The sequence below is a fragment of the Taeniopygia guttata genome, chromosome Z, assembly GCF_048771995.1.
Source record: "Taeniopygia guttata chromosome Z, bTaeGut7.mat, whole genome shotgun sequence".
NCBI lineage: Eukaryota > Metazoa > Chordata > Aves > Passeriformes > Estrildidae > Taeniopygia > Taeniopygia guttata.
In genome coordinates this window covers 37,469,776-37,488,075 of record NC_133063.1, presented here as the reverse complement: position 1 = coordinate 37,488,075, position 18,300 = coordinate 37,469,776, and the positions used below count along the sequence as shown (strand labels likewise).

At 34.0% G+C, this 18,300-nt stretch overlaps 1 protein-coding gene across 21 annotated transcripts in view; it reads left to right on the top strand.

The window, feature by feature from the left end:
* The window catches only part of LINGO2 (leucine rich repeat and Ig domain containing 2), a 485,467-nt gene that overhangs the window by 250,789 nt on the left and 216,378 nt on the right, over positions 1-18,300 (top strand). The window lies entirely within an intron of this gene.

Genomic DNA, 18,300 nt, shown 5'->3' with positions numbered 1-18,300 from the left:
CACTAAATTTTGAAAACAGTCAGAAACTGAGGAGATATGCAACGCTAACAATTTGCACAGACGTGGGGGTTTTTTTTATGAGTGTTTAATGTGAAAGATGTGTTATGTACTCTTGAAATATGAAAACAGTGAAAGGAAAAAGATCATCCATCACACTGATCTAGTCAAGAATTTCAGTAACTCAAGTTATTTTGTCTAAAATATTAATTTATTTTATTTGTTGGGGGTTGAGTTTTTTGTTATTTATTTTCTTATCTTGTTGATATTAAGATAGTCTGAAGGAGGGAAATAGTGGAAGACTTTCACCACAATTGTGAAAAATGAGCACTGTAAACTATCTTTTTGTTTTATTGTATTTATGATGGTTTTCCCACCAATGTTCTCATTTATGTTTGTAGCAAGATCGCAATTACTGTTGATTTTATTCTTGATGTAATATTTCTGTGTTAATGTCTTAAACTTTGACTTATGTTTTAAAAAAGACAAGTGCTTAATATCTCATTAGCTCTTTGAGATGCAGTTTTTCATGGATCCAAGTAGTTTCAGTTCCAGACAAAGTAGTGAGCACATAAAATTATTTTTTAATCCATTCAGTGTATATAGAGTACTCACATATTTTTCCCAGCCTTTTCTGGTCTATATTTTTTTCAATTTGAGAAAAACTATGAAGTGAAGAATCTGTGTGTAAAATCTTGTTTTTTCTGGTTTGTTTTTTTATTAATGTCATGTCATGGTTTATGAATAGCACTCCAAATCACCAGTCACTCCTCACCCTGCCACTCCTATGGGAGACAAAAGGCAAAGATTATGGGTTGAGATAAAACCAATCTACTGGAAACAGCAATGAGATAAGGAAAATGGACAGCAACCACAAAAATATGAACAGCAAAAGTGTACAAAAGAGGATGATTTACATGGAAAAATGCTCAAAAGCCTGGGACAGTAAGAAACAATTGCAGACAGACCCTTTGTGCTTCCATGTTTTTTTCCCCTGACCACAAGTCATGCTCATCTTCTTCTCAGAGGCAAGATACCCTTACTCTTTTCACAAAGCATGACCTTAGGTGGTTTAGAATAACAACCTAGATATACCCACATGGCCCCAGGCTCTTCTCCCTCATGACAACTGTGAAAAAAACCAACTCTGTTCTGGCCTAAAACCAGGACAACTAATTAAAACAAAACAAAACAAAACAAAACAAAACAAAACAAAACAAAACAAAACAAAACAAAAAAAAAAAAAACCAAAACCAAAACCAAACAAACAAAAAAAAACCCCAAAAAACCCCCCAAAAAAAAAAAAACACTAAAAAAAAAAAAGACAAAACCCCAAACTTCTCTAGGCTTTCAAAGTGTAATTTCAAAGCAGTTATTTATTCCAGCCTTAATCATACAAATATTTGCTTCAGGTGAGTTTTCCTTTTGTGAAAAACCTTTCTGTGATTTTTTTTTCCCTAGAAGAAAGTTAGTGCAATTAAAGCAGTGCTATCTTTTTCAGAAGGACAAGTAGTTTAAAATATTTAGGGATAATAGTCTCTAATTTCCTAGTGTGACTGGTAAACCCTTCTATTTTCCTTATACACACACACAGCCTTTGGATAAAGGTGTGCTGCGAAGTGCTGGAAAGTGGAAAGACAGTTTTAGAAATTTAGAAATAATTGCAGCACTTAAAAGAATAACAAATTCAAGTTTATAATCTGAAAATCCTGAAAAACTGTGCTATCACATATCTGACACAGTATAAAACCAGATTTATAGATACATTAAATTTATCAGCAAAAAATACTTAATAAGGAGTTGCAGGCTTCTATCAAGACTGATCTTTTATGATCTCTAATTTCATACATATATGTAAGTGTAGTCACTTATGTTTGTATGTATGTTTATGTATGTATCTAGCTAGCTAGCTAGCTAGCTAGCTCTGATGATCAATGGATGATCTATATCCTTTATTTAAAGGAAATACAATGATTTCTGTATTTGACTACTAGCACCAACAACTAATCAGTAGTGCTTCACCACTGTACTGATTTTGACAGCATAATGCATAATAATGACAAAGCAGATACCCCTCTGTCCTGGTTTAGGAGTAATGTTTCCGATTTTAATTTCCCCACTGAAACACCCAAGATCACACCCTGCTTACTCACTCCTCCTTCCCTCCTGGCTATAGCAGGATGGAGAGGAGAAGGGGAGGCACTAAAAGGTAAGGATCCTGTATGGAGATAAAAACAATTAACTAGAAACAGCAATGAACTAAGAAGAGCAAAATAACAATACTAATACTGATATCAGAGTGTACAAGACAGGCGAATGATTCACAGGCCATTGCTCACCATGTGGAACCCAGCGCCACCTGGCTGCTCAATTGCGCACCCCAGCCAAAATGGAAATAGAGCCAGCCCACTCCTTACGCCCTGCACATGATGTGTGAAGGTACTGAGGAACAGGAGTGCTTTCCAGAGGTTAAATTTGCCCCAGGATACTTGGGACTTTAATGCTTTAACATCGCTACCTCTTACTTATGTTTCAGGTAGCACAAAAATACATTGTTTCTTCAAGGTGTTTAAAATGTGGTTTAACGTGTCTAAATTGGCAGCTGTTCAGTCCTCCTTGAAAATTCCTGCCATCCACATGGTGAAAATACATCCGTAGGATGGCTTTGGAGAAGGCAAAGCTTGTAATTCCATTATGCAGAACAGATAATTTTGTATAAACCTACCTGCATACCTCACTTCAGGTATGTCAGGGATGCATGTACCTTTTAGAATTATTTTCAAAATTGTAGCTTGCTTTGATTCCCATTAGTTAGTTGGTTGGTTGGTGTGTTAGTTGCTATTTGGTTGTTTTTTATCCACGAGGGGGATTAGATACTGAAGAAAATTTCCTAGAGCAAGTATGAGATATCTGTCTTTGAAGAATAAATTGGGCATGATCCTCTGCATCTAAGTAATCCTGTTTTAAGAAGCCAGTGGGACTAGATGACCTCCAAGTGTGCTTCCTTTCAAAATAGTTCTGTAGATTTGTAGATTTCTGATTCTGTAGTTAAAGTTGTTCCCAAGAAGGAGGAGGAAAGTCCTATCAGCATTTTTTCTTAATTGCACTAACCTCTTCATGGAATTAGTTATGAAATATAAATGAAAGTGGCATGAAATGTCAGTATGTTCCACTTAAAGAAATTATCAAGAGACTTAAACTGTAAGACTAAGTAGCTCAGCTTTGAGAAGATCACATGCTTTTAGGCATGAAGATTTTGCATACCACTGCTGTTAAAATGGGAGCAATTGGTAAGCTACTGGAAACTGTAACCAAATTTTTTATATAGATATTTGAAAATCTGTTAATGCACTTTCTTTTGGAAAATCTGAAGTTGAGGTAAAATCTCAACTGCAGACTTCTGAGATTCTCCCTTAATTTTTGTTCTAGTCTAGTTCTTGATGTCATCTTTTCCAAAAACAGCTTATAGTAACAGACGTGTAAATTTAAAAGTTACTAGTATGGTTATTTTAGTGTACAGCTGTACTTGTATGTTGTTTTATTTAAAGAAAACCAAGGCTTTATGGATGTAATTTCTTCATTTTTTAAGTGCAGAAGGGTTGAGTGCTCTCTTAATGTCATAGGTACAATGATCAAGGTATGGTTTACTAGAAATCAAAAGAATTGCATCAGAGATAAATCTGGACAAATACTGTTTAAAGAAAACAGAGTAATTTGACTGAAAAACTATCCCACACCCCAAAAGTGATAATTACTGTAAAGGTACTACTCTTAAAAGCATCATTGCCCTAAGTCATGCAACAGATAAATAATTTAAGCCCTTATTTTTCGCTACTTCAAAATGCCATCTAATTCCTGTCATTCTTTTCAGTTCCCGCCTGTATTGAACAGCTGTTAACCTTTTCCTACCTTGATCTTCTTTTGGCATTTCCAAAACACCTTCGTTTCATAAGGAATTCATTTGCATCTTTAACAATGATTTATAGTCCTTAATTTTTTGCTGTCAATATGTTTTTAAGTATATTAATTGGAATAAGAAAGAAAAGATGATTTGGGGAACTGCATCAGTAAACACTATAATTAAGTAGAGCATACTGATTTGGCGGTTTTTTTGTTAGTTTTTGTTTTTGTTGTTGTGCAAAAAATTACTATCTATTTTGTGAACAATGTTTCAAACACAATGCAGTATTAAACGCTCATAAGGGAAATTAGAATATTTCATCATAATACAATTATGGTCTTTTATATATAAAAAATGTTATATGACATTACTGTAGCAAGCAGTATCATCAAGATGAAACCAAGTCTCTTAATTCCATGTTCTTAGTCTGAGAAAATAGAAGTTAGGTGTCTTTCCACAGGTATGGGAACTGTTTCATAAAAAGCTTTTATATGGGGAAGGAAAGCAACTGCAACCCTGGGACAATGTGTTATTTGTACCTTGTCTCCCATGTGTTGCTCTGGCTTGGAAAAGATTACATTTAGTTTTTTCCCAGAACCAAATGTTACTGTGATTCTTTTGAGTAATACAGAATTGTACCCTGCCATTGAGACAAAGCATAAATATGCCTGGAGTAAACGTTTCAAGAGCTATCGTGTCTACTTCCCTTAGCTGAAAAGAGTGGATGAGTTTAGAATCCCACACCTACCTTCATGTTCAAGATTTATTCTATTCCCATATTGGTAAACTGAATGGTGTTTGACCTAACTCTGGAATAAAGGTGCATGCCCTGTTCATATCACTGTGTTATTTCAATACAGAAGCTACAAGATGCTTCTGTTAGGTTGTTATGTTTCTTCATATTAACTTATAGAATATAATTTTGGTCATGTCCAGTTTTTCAGTTAGTATAGATGATCAGATCTAATTTGATCAAATAAGCTAAGCCACTCTGGGTTAGCAAATCCCTGTTCTTTTATTTTATTGAAAATTTCTAGGGCTTTTCTTGTGTTTTCAGATTCATTAAGAACAGAGACAAGGAATCCCCTAATTTCTCATCTTTGTTATTCTTTTGGGTTTTTTTATTCATATTGGCTTTTTCTTGCTGTCTACGAGACATCTGTGGCAGTGAAAGTGTTATAAAATCATTATGGAAAGGTTGCTCTTTGATCTGCTAACTTAGAGGTATAAAAATATGGTTTTTACACGTCTTGCAAACAGTAGGTGTAGATGGGTAGAAGGGCCGTAGATGACAGATCAGCTCAGAAAGTAGGACAAGAGTTGGAGCAAGAGGATGTAAAACAATACAGCTGGAAAGAGAATGAAGGCTAGAATGATAAAATATTACAAAGCTAGTGAGAAAGGGAGAGAGAAAACTCTAAAATTAAACAGTGTGTAGTGTATTTTCAGTATGTGGTTATGTCTCAAATGTCACTGACGTTTTCCTATGCATTATATCTTATCACAAACATCATAAACTGGAACATTTTAGAAGTAAGCAAAGGAAAAATTCTGCTTATTTAACAACATTTTTCCATTCCACTCTCTTTAAAAGAATATACCAAGAACTATGACCACTGTCCAATTTGTGATGAAGCTGTAAATTTCCAATACAAGGAATATCATCTGTCCCTTCCCTGATGTCATAAGAAATGTATGATTTTCTTTCCTTCATAATATTTTCTTTAGTTTTGGGATATCATGCAGTTATTCGTAAATATTACCCAAGTTACTAAACCTCTTTGTTCAGCAGATGCCCCTTTTTTGAGTTGGACTTGATGACCCTTCTGGGTCCCTTCCATCTCAGAATATTTTGTAATTTGGAGAATAAACAATCTGGAGGGGATTTTGTTATTTTCATGAGATAGGAAAATAAACTAGTTCTTCTGGACTTCCATCAGACCATGAAGCAGCGGAAGAGGTGATGTCAAGCATTAACAGTTCATAAATGCAGAGATCATATTTGCTAAACCTCCCTTAGTTCATGCATGGTTCTTACACAGTTTTACCATTCATTTTGGTACAATCTGTAGGCACAGGAGGTTAATAAATTCTCTATACCCTTCTTGTTGAACTCTCTCTCCTAATAACACTCTAATTAAAGCTCTGTGAAAACAAGTCAGATTTGAGGAAACTCTTGTTTTACTTTTAAGAATTTCTATGTAGTTTGCAGGGTTGATTTTAGACCTTAGATTATCCATATGTTTCACTGTGTTCTTGAAGGACATCCAGTCTACTTCAGGTTTGAAGCAGAATTTATTTAGAACTTTAAATAAGTTCTGATGAGCATTTTCCTGTGAAGAAAGCAGAAAAAAAGAGCTCATTAAGGGAACAGAGTATACTATCTTTAACAATGTTCTTTACTTTTTAAAAAAGTAGAAATTATTCTATTATGTGAAATTGCAAAACTTTTTTGCTCTTTTCTGATATTTCTGTTAAAAAGTGTGGTTTATAATAAGAATGGAATGGTCAGATTCACTTTGAAAGCTAACTATCCAATTCTGGTAAAGAAAGCATGTCCTGACCTATGCAGCAGTGAATTAGGGTCCACAATCTTATGTGTGGATTTCATACGAGCATAAATGTACCTCTTCTGTGAGGTATGGCTTATTATTGTTTAATTTTTACTTTGCAATCATTGGTACTGAGAACACATTGCCATAATTTCCTTAAGCTTTATTAACTTTCAAGTATTAATAGTAACTAAAAAATTTAAGAGTATGCCAGCTCATTAAGATTTTATTTCATTGTGGGACAGTACCTCATTCATATTAGAAGAATTAATTTGTCAGAAAAAAAGTACTGAGAGACCTTTATATTGCAAAGTATTTTTACATTTGAGAACTCAGGTATTTGTCACATGGTCAATGAACTGAATTTAAGGGAACTGAATTAAAGGGTGATCTAATGTTCTTCTAGAAGAGTAGGCTGATCAGTTCATTAATATATTCTACAACAACTTTCTCAAAAAACCTCCCCCTATCTAGAAGAAATCCTGAAGGGCACTGCACAAAATTGCTTATTATGATCCAATTTGTAGTATATAAAATATTCCTGTTGAAATTTGATTTGTTGTACCTTACCTAGATAGTTGAGAAATGGTTAAGTATCAGAGAAAATACTTAGCTGTTTTATGTTATTAATCAAAATTTGCGCCTCTAGCAACCATTTCTACAGCAATATAAAACAAAATGTAGATGTGGTAAAAAGGCAAATGAAGCTATAATATCAAACTTGTACACAATGTTGATTATTTTTTTAATTTTAACTGTCAGAAAAGGTTTTTTTTCATCACTGATGCATAAATTTGCTCTCAAGATGGTGATATTGAAGGCACTTGGTGACGAGAGTGGGTTTTCACTTCATAATTTAATGTGCTTCATTTATCAGTAAGTTAAGCTTATTCAGTAGTCCTATATGTTAAAACATTTTAATTAAAGTAACTTTTCAATTTGTTACTTTATGACTTTGAGCTAGAGATGATTTATTGTTTATGGAGGAGACATAAAATACTTCTCACCTTATAATATATTAGTAGAAATAAAAAGAATATATTACAATTTTTATGACTAAGAATTAATCTCACTATTAATGGCCAAAGTTACTCCACAAACCAATGTCTTCCCATAATATTGCATAAAAAAACAGATAAAATGTGTTTTGCCCAAGCTAAATGTAATCAAAGAAGAAAATGAAAAAAAAATGGCAATGCATCAAGCAGGACAGTGAAGAGAGGATGAAGCACTACCAAATGCTAAATTCAGTATTTGCTTAATGGGGAACTTCTGTGAGTTTATTTGTTTTATGAGCTACAAGTAGCAAGAATTTTTTTCTCTTATGATGTATAACAGAAAAAAGTGTTCTAACATCTCTGTAAATGCTTTTAGTAGCACAAATATATTTCTCCTGGCCCTTGCCCACTCTTCTAAAATCAGTCCAGCTTTGTTTTTACTGAATTGGCCCAATGGCATTTTACTACATGGGTTAAGGACAAAGAGAGACGTTGACAGCATGACAATCATTGAATTAGAGAGCTCCTGCATAAATGGAAACAAGAGTGAACGATGAGGGGAGAACTCATGAAAGTGCAGAGCCCATTTATGTGTGTGCCCAGGACAATCCTACACTCAGGTACCCCCCTCACTTGTTTGGGCAAAGGGTTTAGATCACAGGACACTTCTTTTTTAAATAAAGCCTCTCCTCTACAAGGGCTGACTTAGAAGATGCATGTACATGTGAGGACTGTTTTCAGCAAATTTCAGGAACCTGAAGTCTCTTAAAGAATCATACAATAATTAATTTAGAATCATTATCCTTTATCCTCTCACAAGAGGTCATGTTAAAAAGTTTTTTACAAGCCCCCTTTAAGTACTGAAATGCAACAGTTAAAGCTTCATGGGTCTTCTCCTGGCTAAACAACTTCAACTCTCTCAGCCTTTATTCATAGGAGAGGTGTCCCATCTCTGTGCCATTTTTAAACATTTCCAAAACATAACTGTATTAAGGCTTCAGATTGTTATTTTTTCCTTATTTCACTTTTTCTTATCCCCTCTCTATCTCTGTCAGTGTATATTGACAAAACTGAGAATTATTCTTGCTCCTTCTTTTAATGCTTAAGGAACATCCCAGAACACTCCAGGTTACATTTTTATATTATTTTTAAAATAAATCTAGTTCACTCTCTAACTAGAAGCTCTTTCCTTTCTAATGGAGCATATCATAATCAAAATTACAAATCTTCCTCACCTAAAAGTAAAAGAATAAAATTGATTAATACAGGAAAGGGCTGGTAATGTGTAATAATTATGGCTAATGTGTCACAAGAAGCAATAAATACAGATAGTAAGATGTACAACAGCCATTTTCTGGAATGTGAAAACCACTGAATACATTCCTTCTATCTTTTCTAGTTTGTTTCAGTATGTAAATTCATCCTTTTAAGACTATGCAGTTGTTTTCAAATTAAAAAATTATCTGTAGCCAACCAAGATACAGCAGAATTTTCCAGCGGTAAACTTTGCAGAGAGGAAACAAATAAAATTTATAAAATCAGAATATTCATTGAAAATAATACATCTAATTCTCATGAAACTGCAGATGTCTAAAGGATATGCAAGCATGCTTACATTCGTGGATGCATGCATTTTTGCTTCTGTAAAGGACCAGATGCTCTCTAGGGTGGTGATGTGCCTTTAGGATCAAGGTCCATTTCTTCTCTCCCCATTCATTGTGAGAAAATTATCAAACAAAACAAGGAGGGGTTCTTCTTGTTATGCATTATTATGAATTTCAAATCCAAAGTTAGAATTGTATCTGAAGTAAGTGGGTGAAATCCTTTGAGACTTTTTCACCAGCATGTAATTTCATTAGAATTCATTAAGTCACTGTAAAGAAAAAGAACAGGAAAAAAAAAAAAAAAAAAGAGCAATCCCAGGGAGAGTTGTTCCTTTCAGCTTTCTATTTCCTCCTTTGACTTACATACTAGCAAAATTTTTTGAAGATTTTCTGTCTTGTTTTTTATGATGGTTTGCACTGGCATCTCCAATGTATTGCCAGTAAGGCAATATGATTAGATCTAAAATTTCAATCAATATATTCTTAAGTTCTGAGCAGATAGAAGTGTAGCTTTGTAACTTATCTCTGTATTCTAATGAATGTGTTTTATTTCTGTTAAAATTTATGTATTTATATGGCTGTAAAACTTGGAAGGAGTTTCACGTATTATATTTTGCTACAGTATCAAAATTGCATCTTTCTCTGGATGTTGGCAGGCTAAAGCACTAGCATTTAGCTGCAAAAATTCAGTAGCTTGACTAATTCAGAGTTTTGGGGTGGCTTTTTCTTTTTATTGCACTGCTGTTGTGCTCATACAATGCTGAAATTTGAACAAGCTCTATGTTATCTCAACATTAATATTTTCTGTGTTCTATTTTTTGCTTGTGTGTTGAATTTTCATTCCACTGGAACCCTAGACTGCTGACTGAGTAAAAACACTAACAGTGATTAACACTTGGACTGTGTGATATGTAAGTAGTTCAAACCTGTAATACTCCATCTTCTAGAAAGAGGAAAATTTGGAAAGAAGTAGTCAGTAAGTCTTTTGACAAAGTCCTTTTTGGTCTCAGATTTAAAGAATTTTTTTATGTGCTACCATAAATTAACTTTTTGAATGGTGGTTAATTGAAATTCTAGTTTTAAAGGGCAAGGGGCTTGATTTCACTAGACTGGAAGAGTACTAATCCCTCTCTATTTTTATTTAACTTCCATGAATTTCTCAAGAAGTTATAGCAATCTACCTGACAGATTTAAAAGGCTTATCAAAGCAAAAGGGTGAGTTTGATTGTTTACTTGATTTAAGAAGACATTTGAGTTTGGCAAATACTTATCTCAATTCTCAGACACCTTAGCATGCCCCTTCCTTAATTCAAAGTAATATTTTTATTGTGGAGTGTAAGAAATCCACAGAATGTTGCTTCATTTACAGATTCAAGCAAAGAAATTGTGCAAATTTCTGCAATGGCACATTTAAGCGACATAAATTTTGTTTCATCATTCTGCAAATACTGGGCTATCCATTATAAAGATGGTTTTTGGTATAAAGTGTAGAAGATGTGAGTTTCCAGTTGTTAATCAGAACACACCAAGGGAAATAAAAAAACCAAAACCAAATAAAAAACCCTAAAACACCATTTTTTAAAAATTATGAACCTTTAAGAAACATTTATTTGGAAACTACGTGCTTCTGTTATTCCTTCACAAAGTATAGAGGCTCTATTGAGCATCTAGGATGAGCCATCATGATGTTTGGCTTAGTCAGTATTCTAGAACTGATTAAAAACTATTAGAGATTGACAGAAGGTAGCACACTAACACAGGAAAATATAAGTCAGGTAGAAGATATGACAGCTTTTTTCTTCCTCCTCTCTAAAGAAAAATGGAATATTTTTAGAAAAATATTTTAAAGTATTTCTTTTAATCATAAAGCCATTTCAGGGGTAATTTTCTGATTAGCATTATTTATAACATCATACATTGGAAGGCAGCAGTTAGACATATGTGTTTTTACTTTTATGTAGATAATATCTATAAACTCCTGAGACTATATCCTCTTCTGAAAGCTCAGAAAGTATTATGGCCTTTAACACCCCAGATTACAAATAAACAATTGTGAAGTCCAGGCAGAATGTCTGCCACATCTGTGGAAATGTATTGCAAAACCAGAAGAGTATTTTGACAAAGCTCTTTACTGTCTGTTAAGTGCTAATTTCACATTCTCAGTGTGCTTCACAGAATTTTGTCACAGAATCACAATAAAATATAGAAATATTTTGTCATTTCCATGTAAGATTTGAAGTGAGACACTACAGAGAATGGCATTTATTATTAATTACAGGTCTAAGTCTCCTTTGGCATTCTCAACAGCTTATTTTTCAGATTTTATGGAGAACAGCAATTAACTTTTCAAATAGAGCCACTCATGAGGATCCCAACATCTAAAATTAGACCTTCAAGTTTAAAAATCTTGCCTAAAAATTTGGCTTTCCTTTGCTGCTACTAATGTTAATAATAAACCTCAGGGCCTGAAGATATCTTCTCATTTACACTTTCTCTTCTCCTCTGTGGTTAGTTTGTTCTTGATGAATCCTCCTGTGTTATCAAGGCTATATCTGCTGCATTCTTTTTATTATAACAGACTGCAGTGCCACTTCAGTAATTGCTGGAGACAGCTAGACAGCAGCATTTAAAATGCTATGTGTGGAAGCAAAGCCACCTGACAACGTTCTACATATTGTCTTGTAACACTTCATGGCAGAAGTTGTTTTGGAATTAGGGACATATTTCTTGTGAAGTTGCTGCTTAATATTTCTTTAGTTTGGTTTGGGTTTCTCCCTGTGGTGCTTTTTAGCTTTTGACTAATACTGTTATCATAGGCTGCCTTAATGACATTTCTGTAGGAAATAAGTATTTGAGTTGGGTCAGAAGTAAAAAGTCTATTTGCAAGTATTTTTTTGTTTGGTGGTTTGTTCATTTTCAGATTATGAGCCTTTTTGTATCCCTCAGTGGATATGGTCTCAGTGATCCATCAGCTTTTAGTCTGAAAGTCATTTACCCTCCAAGAGTTTTTCTTTTAAAGTTAAAAAAACTAAAACCAACCAAACAGAAAATCCTCTGTTAAATGTGAAGAATAAGTAGGTAAATTGTGATCACATGTGCAGCCTTTCTGTCCCTGAACTAATTATTTTTTCTGTAGTTTAAAAAGAAAATTAATTTTAGTTTAGTATTGCAGGTTTTTTTCTCTATTAAAATGTGATTGCTCTAAAGGTAATTCAAATTATAAATAGCAGAAATAAACAAAGGTAACTACTTATATACAGTATTACTGTTATATACAGCAGCCAGTTGGGGAAGTGAAAATTATCTGAAATAAACTGAGACACTAGAATCTCCTTTTCTTAAAAATGCAAATATTATTCTTAAAATGTATCACATAGAATTTTTCCATTTTTTTCTATGACACAGGTAACTGTAAATGTAGTGAAAGTAAGGATAGGCTCAAGTTTTGAAAGTTTCTTAAACTCTTCTTCATAACTTCTAAATATATAACTCCAGTAGCATATGTGAGTTCATTTATTGTGCATGGATTTCAGCAATCACGAAATCAATCATAGTTATCCTGAAGTGCAATAGTTTAGAGGCGCCACTCTTGAGCAATGACAGCATAAGATGCAATACATAGGTTTCTAAACTGACAAGTTCCCTTTTCTACATACAAAAGAAAAGCCTGGCTTATGACATATGAAAAGTATGGAATACCTTGAAAAATGCTGACTTTTTCTAAGATTAAATATTTTTCACTTACCTGTTTTTCTATGTCAGATTTTTTAAAAAATAAAGAAATTAACATAGTCATTAGGATTGCCACCAAATGAATTTTAATTATTTGTAAATATATTTTTCTCTTAGTTTTAAGAGAATATTCAGGGACTATGCAAATTTTCACCAAACAAAACTCTTTAACATGGTTCTTCACTGTTTAGATATCATCACTGAGAATATGGGTAAACAGGATTTATTTTGAGAAGAATCAGGTTTTTAATTATGTTATTTAATTTTAAGGCTTTTTAAATTGAATAACGGCTGAAGTTGGTTTTTAAAGTCTCCCCTCTTTTTTTTTTTTGTTGTTGTTTTTTTTATTTTTTTTCCCAAGCTTGAATTAGATGTGGTTAGCTGGGTATAATGCAGAGGTAAGGTGGATTGCAGACACCCCCTCACAGTCTGGTCCCATACTGCTGCATAGCTCTTCTTTCAGACAGCTCTGCTCATAGTACCCTGCTAGTTTTCCCCATTGTGATTTTTTTCTGCCAATAAAGCATCCAAAGTATGCAAAGGGGGAAAAAAAATCCATGAGAACTTCCTTGTTTGGGTTATGTTCAGCTCTTATGAAAGATGGACTTTTGCTTCTTCAACAAAAGTTTGAGAGCACTATTTATTTATTATTAAATTCTGATAGATATCAAGTACCTAATTCTGAGACGTTAAAATCCATTTGCCCAAGTGATCATTGACATCAGATGGATCATCTATATGTCTGAATCTTAGTATTTTGAAAAGCTCTCTGTATTTGTCTCCAGATATGAATACTCTGAGCTATCATTTTTGTCAGTGAACATCTATATGAATTTCAACCTTTCCCATGTAGGCAACTTATTGCTATTTTATTATGTGTACTCATTTTCAAAGATTTCACTAAAACATATATAGTGGTGAAATTCTCTGTTTTCTTAACAAAGGAGAACACAGTAATTTTGACTATTATTTAAAATACTACATATAATAATATTCTTTCTTACTGAAGAAAAAATTTACACAAAACCAGAATTACTACAAAATCCTGAGATTAATTATTTGCTTTTTTCTTCTTTTTTTCTGTGCTTTCTTAAATATGAATAAAAGTTCCACTTATGATTCATAAAAAATGTTTTTCATGGATATGTCATAAATTTAAGACAAGTTATTTCTGAAAATAACTACACAGCAGCACATCTGTGATTTCATTTTTCCAAGCTGCCATGGTATTTGGTATTTTGAAGCAAGCTTTAGTCTGAGAACCTGTGGTAGATAGGGACAGGCGGAGCGGAAGATCACCGGGATGTCACGGAAAGATAGACCCCTTCCCCCCTCTCTCTTCCCCACTTATCCATTAACTCCAGGAGTCCCAGAAGAATGTAGCCACACCTGTTCTGGTAAAATTCCACTACCCACTATCCTCTGAGACCCCCAGCCCCCCTCTGACGAAGCAAAGTCGCCCAAGACTATTTAAACCCATGAGATAAGATAATAAACGCTTTCGACCATCCACCAAATTGGTGTCAGCGTGTGTCGTTAGTCCGAGTAGCCCGGGTGAGGCCGGGCTGCCGTGCTGTCTTCTTGTAACCAGGTCGCCGTTGCCTCTCATAAAGGCAACAAGAACCGTCACATTCCTGTGTTGGTTCATAAAAATGAAATTTCTATTTAATATATAGAACTGTTCAGCTGTTTCTGCTACAGCAGCATGCTTGGTGAGTCACAGAAAAAAAGATTTATAATAGAGCATAATTATTTTGGGTTTATAGACAAATATAAATAAATCACACAAAAATCAGGCCATCATCAGGTTCTAATAGTCAAAAGAATTTCTGAAATATTATATTTTAGTATACTTTCTGCTCTTCTGCTCTGTAAAACCCTGAAAAATAAAACATTATTTTCCTTGTGGGGTTTGCATGCTGAGTGGCTAGTACCTTTACACTTGATAAGCTTTTGTGCTGATTTCTTGAGTCTAGGGCCTAGAGATTATATAATCAATATAGTTTTATGGACAGAAGGAATTCAAGTACTTCTGAAAAGTGTAAATTCAGCATTTTGCAGATCTAGCTTTTCCTCCAGCTTTTCTTCTTGGAGGAATAGTGCAAACAGAAGAGATTTTTAATTCCAAAGATACATGAACAAAGACTTTCAGTTTACACCATTATTCTATGTCAGTGCCAAGTAACCTTATTTGCTGCATGAAGACTATGGCTCTAGAGAAGTTGGTTTTATCAAGGTTTGAGCTTGCTGCTGTCCCACATTTATATTGGATATGGTTGTGGTTTATGAGCAAATATAATAAGTAGATTATTTATTCTGGTGTACTGATTTTAATTTCAGTTTTTCTATTTCATGCATAATTTTTTGCAAATGGTTCCATTTAATTATTGTGGGAGACAGATGGATGGTCTTATAAACAATCAAGCAGAAGTTTATTTAATTCATTTGATTTTATATAATGTTACCTGTCTGAGATGAAATTTCAAATAACATAGAGTACAAAGAAATGAGACCTTGGTAGTAAAAGACACTTGCAAATTAAGTAAAAAAGAACAAAAAATAATTTTAAATAATATTGAGGGAAAGTAATTGAGGATATCAGTGTTTTTCTGCCTGGAGATGGCTGAATTTGGATGACATGGTAAGACTGGCAAAGAACTAAGACAGTGATCAAATACCAACCAAGACAAGTATCAGCAGAAATAGTAACAAAAAGGACAGTGCAAAAACATATTTTTATGTAATGACCAGGTAATTTGTCTGTCTCTGTTGTGACTGTACTTCTATTACATCTTTTTTAGCCTGTCTTCCCTTCTTATTGCTTTGTAGTTATTATCAGTCAGTCTGAAAAATTATAACTTCTTTAATGGTTACTTGCAGATCTGATATTCCCGGCAGCCCCAGACCTCGTTAATACAGAAAAGGGTAGTCAGCCAGGTTCAGTGCTCAGCCTTGTAAGCAATCCAGAGACCAAAGGGAGGTTTAGTTCATTAGAAAACAGTAAAATGATAAATATGTCCAATCTGGCCACTGGTTTGTGGAGCCCTTGAATGACTATGGGCCATGGCTGCAATGTCTTTTTAGAAAGGGCATCTTTAAATGGAAGGCTTTTTAGTTCAGGCAGCTTGTTTTTGTGTGAGCTTGTCTCTGAACTCCAATTGTGAAACAAGGTAGGATTCAGTTAGTATATTGATTATACGCATGTTTTCATGTGAAAAATAAAACATTGTGATACCTAACAATATCATTTTTAGAAGTATTTAGTAGCGTTCTTCACTTTCATGTACTGTTTTAATTACATTACGTTAACATTGCTTAAAGGAGATAAATGCAGACACAGTAACAGACACCTCATGAGATTCAAACATGCATGCACATTTATTTTCTTCTTGTTGTCTCTTCTCTTCTGCTTCTTGTCTTCAGTTTATAATTTAAATTTTGAGACAGAACTTTATTAATAATACAACACCTCGGATACATGTTTTATAAACATATATAGCATTTCATGTAAGCAGATAATATGAAAGGCTATGACTGTCAAATAGCTCCCATTCAACATATAAATATTTAAGGAAGCATTCCTTACTCTGCATAAGCAAACTCTTTACATTGAAACTAGAAAGATGGGAAGTCTCCCTTTAATCAATATTTGTTCCATTACTTCATGGAGGCAAGGTTTAACTTTTGAACATAACTTTGCACTTCAGCCTAGCGGAATGCTTGGGTTTCTTCTCACATTTATCAATAGGCAGTTTTGCTTTATGGGACATTTTATGGGTAGCAAGCACAACATAGTTGTTTCAATTATCTTTTTTGAATATGTTGCTGTAATAAAGGTTTTCATCAGGGTTAACCAAAACATTCACAGCACTCATGCCTGCATGAGATCTTCATTTTCATGATTATTCTTAAATTACTTAAGACCTAAATAAAATAAGATTGAAACAAAAATGTTCCAGCTTGTTTTAATTACTTTAAATTGAGTAAAAACTAGTTAAAGAAAAGGTTTTTGTCATGGTTTATTGAATTCCAGAACACTGGACACTCACTGAGTATAAAGCCTATGAGGACTACCTGAGGAATATGGAGTTGTTTAGCTTGAGGAAGAGAAGCCTCAGGGAAGACCTTGTCACCCTCCAGAGCTCTTTGAATGCAGGGTATAGCCAGGTGGCGTCAGTCTCTTCTCCCAAGTAACAAGAGGTAGGGTAAGAGGTGATAGTTTCAAGTTGCAGCAAGACAGTATTAGATTAGAAATATTTCCTCACCAAAAGCTGCCAAGCACTGGAAGATGCCAAACAGTGAGGGAGGAAGTGGTTGAGTCACCATCTCTGGACTTACTTAAAACACTCATACATGTGGCACTTAAAGAGATAGATTAGTGGTAGACTTAGCAACAGTAGAATAATGGGTGGACTTGATCATCTACATATTTCTATGTGAAACATTTATTTTATTTTATTTTATTTTATTTTATTTTATTTTATTTTATTTTATTTTATTTTAACATTGGTATTATTCTTTGGCTCTTCTTTCAAATACTATAATGTCAGTAGGTTTCCAGAGATTACTGTAATCTAGGAATTTGTGGTCCTTCAAAGAAGGCTAAAATTTCACCTAAAAAAAAAAAAGTATCAGGGCCTTACCAAAATGAATAAAATCTATGTTAAAATGTTGGAAGAATTTTAAGGCGTTTTTGCAGAAGAAAATAATAGCAAAAGTTTTCATTACTTTTTTATCTCTAAGTCTGTTAATTTCACACTTGTTATGTGGCAATTCTATAGGGTTTTGCTTGGTTTTGAATGTAGTCTTCTGGTTCTCCTGCACTTCAAAGCTCTCCCACCGTATCAGAAACAGATCCAAAATTGCCTCTGACATGTTTAACAATTCTGTTATATTTTGTTCTCCCTGAATCACGGAATGACTCAAAAAAAAAAAGAACAGTGGGGGAAAAAACATGCAATTTTGTTTATGACTTTGGAATTGTTACATTAAGAAGATTTTAAAAATTTGAAAAGCGCTGTCTATCAACACTGATACAAGTTTTCAAGTGATACATACCAGCTTATGGAAAGTGTGGGTTCTGTCAGGTCAGTGTTGTTTTTTATGTCTGTGAAAAATATCAGGTTCCTAACTAAAGATTCAAAGCAGTTTTTTTGGGTTTTTTTTTGTTTATTTGTTTTTTGTTTTGTTTTTTTTTTTTCTTTTGATAGGTGGTTGGTTTAGGTTTCTTTGGCAGATAGGTGACATTCCCCCCCTCACACAGCCCCCTGAATAATCAGGCTAGCCCAGAGATCTGAGGCTTTGAGGGGAGGAATATCAGGAGATGGCAAAGATTTCCAAAAGAGGCTCTTACCCCGAGATATGTTGGTTCAGCTCTCTTTATTCTGTGATTTCCTTGTGGAGAGCAGGGCAAAAGAGAACGAACAGGAAATGTCAGGGGTCTATACAGGTTTTGGACAGGGTGGGCTTCCCTGGCTCTCTGCCAACCCCGTTGGGGCAGGAAGGATGGGTTCAGG